The sequence below is a fragment of the Notamacropus eugenii genome, chromosome 5 (genome assembly GCF_028372415.1).
Source record: "Notamacropus eugenii isolate mMacEug1 chromosome 5, mMacEug1.pri_v2, whole genome shotgun sequence".
Taxonomy (NCBI): domain Eukaryota; kingdom Metazoa; phylum Chordata; class Mammalia; order Diprotodontia; family Macropodidae; genus Notamacropus; species Notamacropus eugenii.
In genome coordinates, this window is record NC_092876.1 from 289,412,653 (window position 1) to 289,420,838 (window position 8,186).

Sequence of the window (8,186 nt, forward strand, 5' to 3'; positions counted from 1 at the left end):
ACAGCCAGTATATGGCAGAGTCAAGCTTTTGAAATTTGAACCTTGGTCTTCTCACCCCTGAGGCTAACTTTCTCTCCACTGTGCCATACGTGTTCTCATTTCAAGCTAACCTTGAAATTATATATTATGATATTTTATATATATATATGATTATATTATGAATATATATAGAAATACCCTCAGCAAATTCTTGGGGACTTATATTTCACATCTTTTAATGATATGTTTTTGTAGTTCTAGTTAATTGCTGCCATTTCCTGTGTTGTGAATTGGCAGTACTGCTAGCATTTAATAACAGCTAGATGATCCTTGTGACTATATAGTAATGGCATCTCATCTCATTCTTGCCATGGATGAATGAGTGGAGAGATAGTTAGTAGATCTTGTCCTTACTCTAAGAGTATGCTTCCTATCTACTCTAGTTTGGAATATTTGCCCTTTTTTTCTTTGTCTTTTTTGTAGATTGCCTCAACAACATGTCAGGAAAAACACAGGAAGCTATGTGCTGTGCTGTAATCCCTGCTATAAGGGAGACTGAGGCTAGTGGATTGCTACAGGGGACACTGTGACTGGTGGATTGCTTGAGTTCAGAAGTTCTGAGCTGCAATATTCTGATCAAGTGCCTGTACTAAATCCAATATGGCAAACCCTGGGAAATGAGTGTACATATGTGTGTATGTGTGTGTGTGTGTGTGTGTATGGGGGGTGCACCAATGATTAAAGAGGTGTGAACAGTGATAATATTTAATATCATTTTTGGACTTTAACAAGGGCCAGAGCTTGAATTCAGAAGAGCCTGGACCTAACAGTCTCTTTGTTCTCTGAAGTAAACTCAGAGAATAACTCTTCCTATGTCAACAAGGTCAAATGAGACAGATTTTAGCATTCCTTGTGAGACCCTGAACCTGTGGCACTATCCTGAATAGTGGGACTTTTTTATTATCTTGTGGACATGTACTGTGTTATGGCATGTTAATGACAGAGAAAACACACATGTTCTGAGTTGTAATTTCAATTGACACTTGGTCAGCTCTCTTATCTTATTGTATTTAGAACTTATCCAATGAAGAAATTCCTTTCTCATGGTATAGTTAATCACTTATGAAGACCACCTTGGATCATCCTAAAACAGATTTAAGCCTGGTCATTCTTATATTAGTCAGTCAGAAGTTTTTCTGGCTCCATTATCATGTAACCGAAAGCTTTAAGGAAATAAACAATATGTATTTAGCCTGTTTGTCTTTTTTAACCAAACTTCTAGGTAGACAATATTTTCAGGTCAAAACAAGAGCAGATTGAAACTCTCCTGCACAACAGTATTGGAATCATGAGTGTGAATGGCCAATGACACTGATTTTGGGAGTGTAGGTGATAGTGGAGATGACACATGGAGTTCCAGAAGACTGGTATGAAAAGGCATTACATACTTAATTTCAACTTTTGCAACTAATTAGAAAGAATAAATATACATTTAACAAATAGGAATCAAATGTATTGTGGAGATAAGGAGCATTCCAGTGGCTAGCAATAGTTAACACTGATTATGTTTGAAGACTTCAAATGACTTTATAAACTTGAGGTTTCAATGAATGTACCTGTTTCTACAGTGTAGAGGGAATTAGTGAATGAGTGATTGATTCAAGAATATTTTGTTATAGAGTGACAGTAGCTTTTTTTTTTGAGGATGCAAATGTGATTCTATATCCTAATGAATTAGTGGATATCCTTTTTTATAAATGAGATTTTGAAAAGGAAAACTTTTAAAAATATTTTTTCATGCCTCTATGAATTAAAGTCATCTTAAGGAGACCACATAGATCTTTACGAAAAAGGAAGATACACAAGCTGCTGTCTCAAAGTATTTTACATCAATATTCCTCTGAAGTTTGGATTACCTTGGAAGTAAAAAAAAACATTTTGACCAAGTTACTCCATTCTCTGTGACTCTGGAAATTCTATATCCCATACTATGAGAGGGGACAAGGAAAGTGCATGCAAAATGCTCAATGGCATTTTAATATTTACTGAGTTTGTAATTATCCACTTGTTTGTTTTATTTTTAGGGCCACATATATCGTGGACAAATCAGACAAGAGTCTTAAATTCTTTTTTTTAATTTTTTTTTGTCTATTTATGCCTTCTAAAATGAAACTGGCCATAACTGACAGAAATTCAAAGAAAGTAAATAAATTGTTCATTAATGCAGACACATACACAAAGGGCAAATGAGGTAGTTATTATTTCAATATGTACATATAGCAGTTGTATGTAGCAGACAGAAGGTTGAGTTTGGAATGAGAAGGACCTGGGGGGCCAGAAGGGAGGTCACCTCAGTCCAGCCTGCCACATCCCAAGGATGCAGGCGACTTCTTCTCTGGGGACATACTTATGCTAGGTAGACCCACTGGAGAGGAGGGCAGTGGATTCTGTGGTTGGGTGGGCACCTCCTGTACCCCGCCCTCTTTCTTCTTCTTCTCCTCTGAGGGCCCCAGCCAGCAATCCCTACTTTCCCTTGCCCAAGCTCCCATGCTCATGCATTTTCCTGAGGTACAGCAAGCAACCACCCTTTCATGCATTACACATTCCACCAGGCACTCTGACATTTAACTGAAGAAAAAGAACACCATTTCCTTGGTGTTTCATCTCTAGTCCCATTCTGCGCACCTACCTCCAGATCCCAGTTTCATGATAATCTTAATTATACTTGTGAAAATCTTCCTAAACATCCTGAGGACAGTCTTGCAAAGAAAGAACACCTTGTACCGTTTTCTAGAATGTTTTTGCATGTCCACAGTGCTCACTGACTTCTTGTTTTTGGTGAACCTATCTTTGATAACCTATTTCTAGGTTTGGAGCTTTAGGTTTACAAGATACCACCTCTGTCACCTCAAATTGGGTTCTTGCCCTACAGCTTCCTGCCTTATACAGTTTTCCTTCTACTTGGTAAGGATCCCTACTTGAACGTCTGTCAGACATGAAAGGTCTCTCATTTCTGTCAAAATGTCTTTTATTTCTTCTCAGTTATTTTTATTTGACTTGAGCCCTTGTGTATGTGTAATAGCAATCAAATTAGAATCTTTTGCTATTTTTGTTTAACTGGAAGTGCCTCTAATTGAATAACATGATTGAGGAGCATCTTTCCCACCCATTGATGGGCCTGCCCATTGAGGGAAGCTTGATTAGGGGAGTTGTTTCGTAGGAGGGTCCCAAGTACCTTTTTCTTTTTTGTGTTGAGGCACTGGGTCAGAGGATTATACCCTCTGACTCTAAAAAGTGTATAAATATTTTGAAGTTTTACTTTGGAGCTTACTGATTGGAAGTGTTTCTTTCGCCAGAGGAGACTCTGGGAAACCACTAACTCCTCTTGCCTCCCCTCTACCTAAAACCCAGAAGTTGATGCTTCTCTTTCTGGTAACTGCATGTATGTAATGGTCAGATGTTTTGGAAGCATGTCTGTTGACTTTTGATTTCTCTGTATTTTCTCTGAAATTTTGATTTTCTGTGATAACTGTGCTTGATTAAAGTAATTGTTAACCCCTTGAAAGTGCTTTTCTTTTATGAATGCAGATCTAAGGACCTGTGGACACAGATCCCCTGTGTATGTTGGGGTGCTTATTGAAAGAGTATGTTTTGGAAGGTCTCATTATTTGTGTAAATCTGAGTAAACAGTTTTTTTTTTTCTTACCAGTGTCTTTTCTGCATTAACATTCACAGCTACCAGATGTCAGTTTTCATGGTGTGTATCCTGGTAATTCTTGGAACTTATTCTTAAGTCTTGATGCTGATTCTAGCCCATTCACATCACTTCCTATATGAAGGAGACCACCCTGTATTTTCCCCTTGCACTGAGACTGGGTCATATGTTAAAAGCAACTGTTGGCCAAACTTCCATTGAGTTTTCTTGAAACCTGGTTCCCATTTGTTTTCCTTCAGATAAACATTCTGTTTCTGGAGGTACAGGTTTTGGTCTAGATGGAAATGAATGTCCCTGGTTGTGTTTTGTTAACTGCTTTTTCATTGCTACAGTTTGCTGGTGTAGGAGTCAGGAAATTAAGATAATAGAAGCAACTTTACTCATGCACTCATTTGTCAACTGGAAGAACTTCTTTATTTCATTTATAATTCATAATATAGAACAAATGAAAAATGCTACAGCAGTAACAGCCTGTTAATTTCTATGTTGGGTAAATAAAGTCCAGAGTTTATTCCAAGGAAATGTGAAAATGGTCATCCAAGGCTGTCACAGAAGCCATTTAAGAGTATTGGTCACATGAATGTTTAGACCCATGAGCTAAAACATTGTAAGGAGATTTTCCTCCCCAATTTTGCAACAAACCAGCAACCTTTTAGAACTTGCTAAACAAAAAATGTTCTTTTAAAAATTTTTTTAAGTCCACAACTACCTTCATTTTCTTCCAGAAAATTTTATACTTCAGATAGAAATTTATTCTGGAGCTCAAAAGTAGAATTAATTTCATTGGAAAGATTGACTATATTAATGATTGTATCACCCAGGTACCAAGTCCTTATGCAAATCAGAGACTGACAACTTTACAAGTTTATGGTCTTTATTAAATATTTTTAAAAGAAAAAAAGTGAACCTGAGTTCAAATACCAACCTCTATTATTTATTTACTAACTATATGACCCTACACAGATCATTAACTTTTGTAGATGGAGTCTCCACAGTGGGAATTTTTCCGTCTTAATGAAACCCCAAATTCTTCCTAAATCATTTATAAATACGTACTGATACACAAGAAAAGTCTTAAACTTACCACGTTCCTTTTCTTACTGAAGAACAACTCTTATTATAAAATTATAGAAAGACAATCATATAGAACTTTCACATGGTGGTCCTCTACATATTGTTGCTAATTGAGTCAAATGACAAACAATCCAAAGGATATAATATTTGTTGTCACAGAATTGTTCAGTTTGATAATCTAGTAAATCAAATGAACCAGAATCTTTCTGGATCCTTAGTATTCTTTATGCATATTATTGCTTCCATTAAACCTTCCCTGATGCCCAGGCAGAACGGATCTTTTTTCCATGAATTCTCATTGTGTCTTGTTCATATCTCTATTATACAAGACTGTATTCTATTTTGTATCAAAATTATTTTATGCTTGTTATATTTCCCTGATTAGGATGTAAACTCCTTAAGGTAGATACAATGCCTTATTCATCTTTGTATATCTGCATATGTCTTTGTGCCTAACACAGTATCTTGAAAATAGTGGATTCTTATTAGATGTTTATGTTTATTGCATTTGACTAGTGTAAGAAAATAGAACAAATTATGAAAAAGTACAACTGTAGCTTGAGAGATCATGAAACTCTTCTAATTAACAGAGGATATTTACAGATTGGATATGAGTTCAGTTTTGTTTTTTTTTTATTAATGATAGTTTTTCCGGTACCATTCATCCAAACTGTGAGCTATAGTAGCTCTTTTTCTAAGACAGGGATGCATGATATAGCTGGTTTTGTTAATGCAAAGTCATTCAATAAGCAATCTTTTCTAGGCCAGGACCTTAACCAACCAGAAAATGTTATGCTAACTGGAGCTGAGCTGACAAAAGGGTCACATATTCATGAGAACATAGACTGGCAACTCTGATAGAATCTGACAGAATGATCAGACTAAAGAGGCCAAGTGCAGTGGCTTAACTTGGAAAAAATAAATAAATAAATTTCGGTGAAACTATTGTGAAAATTTTAAAAGGGCAAAATTACACTGAAGAAATTAGATGACTGAATTTGTATATATTTGTGATATGTGTATTACATATATGTGTGTATATATGTATGTATATATATGTATACTATATATATATATATATATATATATATATATATAATATATGGGACAGCTAGGTGGTACAATGAATACAGCACCAGTGCAGGAGTCAGGAGGACCTGAGTTCAAATCTCACCTCAAACACTTGACACTCACTAGCTGTGTGATCTTGGGCAAATCACTTAACCCCAATAGCCTCATCCTGGGTCATCTCCAGTCATCCTGATGAATATCTGGTCACTGGATTCAGATGGCTCTGGAGGAGAAGTAAGGCTGGTGACCTGCACAGCCCTCCCTCACTCAAAACAAAGTCAAGTGCAAGTCCTGCCATTATTTCTCTGATGGCATGGTGTTCTTCAACAATGAAGGACAAACAAATACACACACACACACACACACACACACACACACACACATATATATATATATATATATATATATATATATATATATATATATATATATATATATATATATATATACATATAAGTGCATGATACATATTTACTGTCATTTCTATGAGAGGTCCTTGATTTTAGGTGGAAAGGATCTATGCACAAATCGTATTTAGGCTAAACTATTACCTTTGGCGTCTAGGTTGCTTTCCATCCTTAACTCCATATCTATTTCTCAGCTAGTCCTCAGGATTAAAACATCTCATATACCAATTTTTTATCCTTCTTTTTGATGTATTCATATCACCTATATCCATCCAAACTACAGTAGAAGCTAAACAAATGTCTACCCCTTCATGTATTCTTTGATATTATTCTGGAATCAGACAATAATGACATTCTGTTCTCTTGTATCCTAGGTTCTCCTCATAAAATGGTCCTATCTGCTTGTTTGTCCATCAGCATAATTTCTGCAGGTACTTGTCTTTTTATCTTAGTGACCAGAGATGGGTCTCTTTCCTGGATTTTATGGTTCCCCACATGCAGGAAGACACACTTCATCTGGGCTGAACTGAACTTTCCCAAGTTAGATTACGCTTTGCAGTTTGTAATCATTCACAAATGGATTGACTTTGACCAGCAACTCATCAAAATATGATTCATTTTCTTTGGCCTTGAGACCTATTAGGAAAGTTGTAGCTCTCCAAAGTATACTATGCCCCAACACACTTGCTCCAAACTAACTGTAATTCCTTGCTCACATTTTATTATTTCTCTGTCACTTTCTGTAGTTGATTATCCATTGAAGCTACAAACTCACAGGACCTTTCCCTTTTTCACTGAGCAATACAATGAGTAAAATTTGGCATATATTTTTCATGGTGACTCACAAGTTTCAAATAACTTTTCAAGTTTCTGCAAGCACATACTATATGATTTTAGATTTTGGGGTCTTTATAACTCTATATAGTTCTAGAAGTTATTCCTTTAAGACTTCCTAACAGTCTACTTCTTTCCTTCTCCTCTCTCCCCATTTGAGATACCTGCCAGTTCTGCAGTGATTTAATGTTTCTTCCCTACTGGAACATAGGTAATTCCCAGAAATAAGTCTATACCTTGGTCTGGGTCTCCACTTCATTGTAATACTGTGCACTTCTGAGTGCTGAGGCTTGTTGACTTCTGTAGCTGATCCTAGCACTTCATATGTCTTTCCCTTTAATTTCAGTCATGATAAATTTGTCTCCAGCTGCTCTTTTATTGCCTAAATTTATTGTAGACTTTTGATGCTAAGTAGTAGTATCACCTCATACTCTCTCTTGTAAGTCCTATGGAACTATTTAAACTTGGGATCTTCTGAGTATTACCAGGTATCGGTGTTCTAGGAATAAAATATCCATACTGATCATATTAGCCTCCATACTTATAATATATTTGCACATATGACAAATATTAATATTCAAGGATTCTAAACAAGCAAAACATCTCTCAAAGGCATTGGCCCAACTTGTAAAGGAACCATACTAGAAAATAGACTGTCCAGTTACAGTCTAGGACAAAAAGAAAAAAAAATGCCAACTTTTTTTAGTGGGTGCCTGAAAAGCCAAGGCATCCTCAAAGAAAGACTCTGAGTGGAAAATCCCTCCTGCCATTTTTAGTAAATTTAAATAAGATACAAAAGACAAGCCCTTATATGCAGCAACCTTTCTATGTCCGCTCCCTAAACTGTACACTTATAGGCTGAAGTCTCTAGATAGTTAACTACTACTACTAAGAGCATTCTGGAGGTAAGTCTATGAATGGTTGTCCTCTTAATATTTGTACACAAGGTACTACCACTGTGCTTCAACTTAACAATGACCTAATAGATTCAATGATCACTTTTAGTGAAGTGACATAAAAAGAAAAAAAATTATAAAAAATATTTTAGACATCAAGTACTCAGGGGGTGGGGGTGAAGATTTGACATGAACTTTACAATGGAATTG

At 36.0% G+C, this 8,186-nt stretch overlaps 1 pseudogene; it reads left to right on the forward strand.

Annotated features, from left to right (window-relative positions):
- The first annotated feature begins 207 nt into the window (after positions 1–207).
- Positions 208–5,096, forward strand: LOC140509194 (probable G-protein coupled receptor 160; annotated as a pseudogene).
- The last annotated feature ends 3,090 nt before the right edge of the window (positions 5,097–8,186 follow it).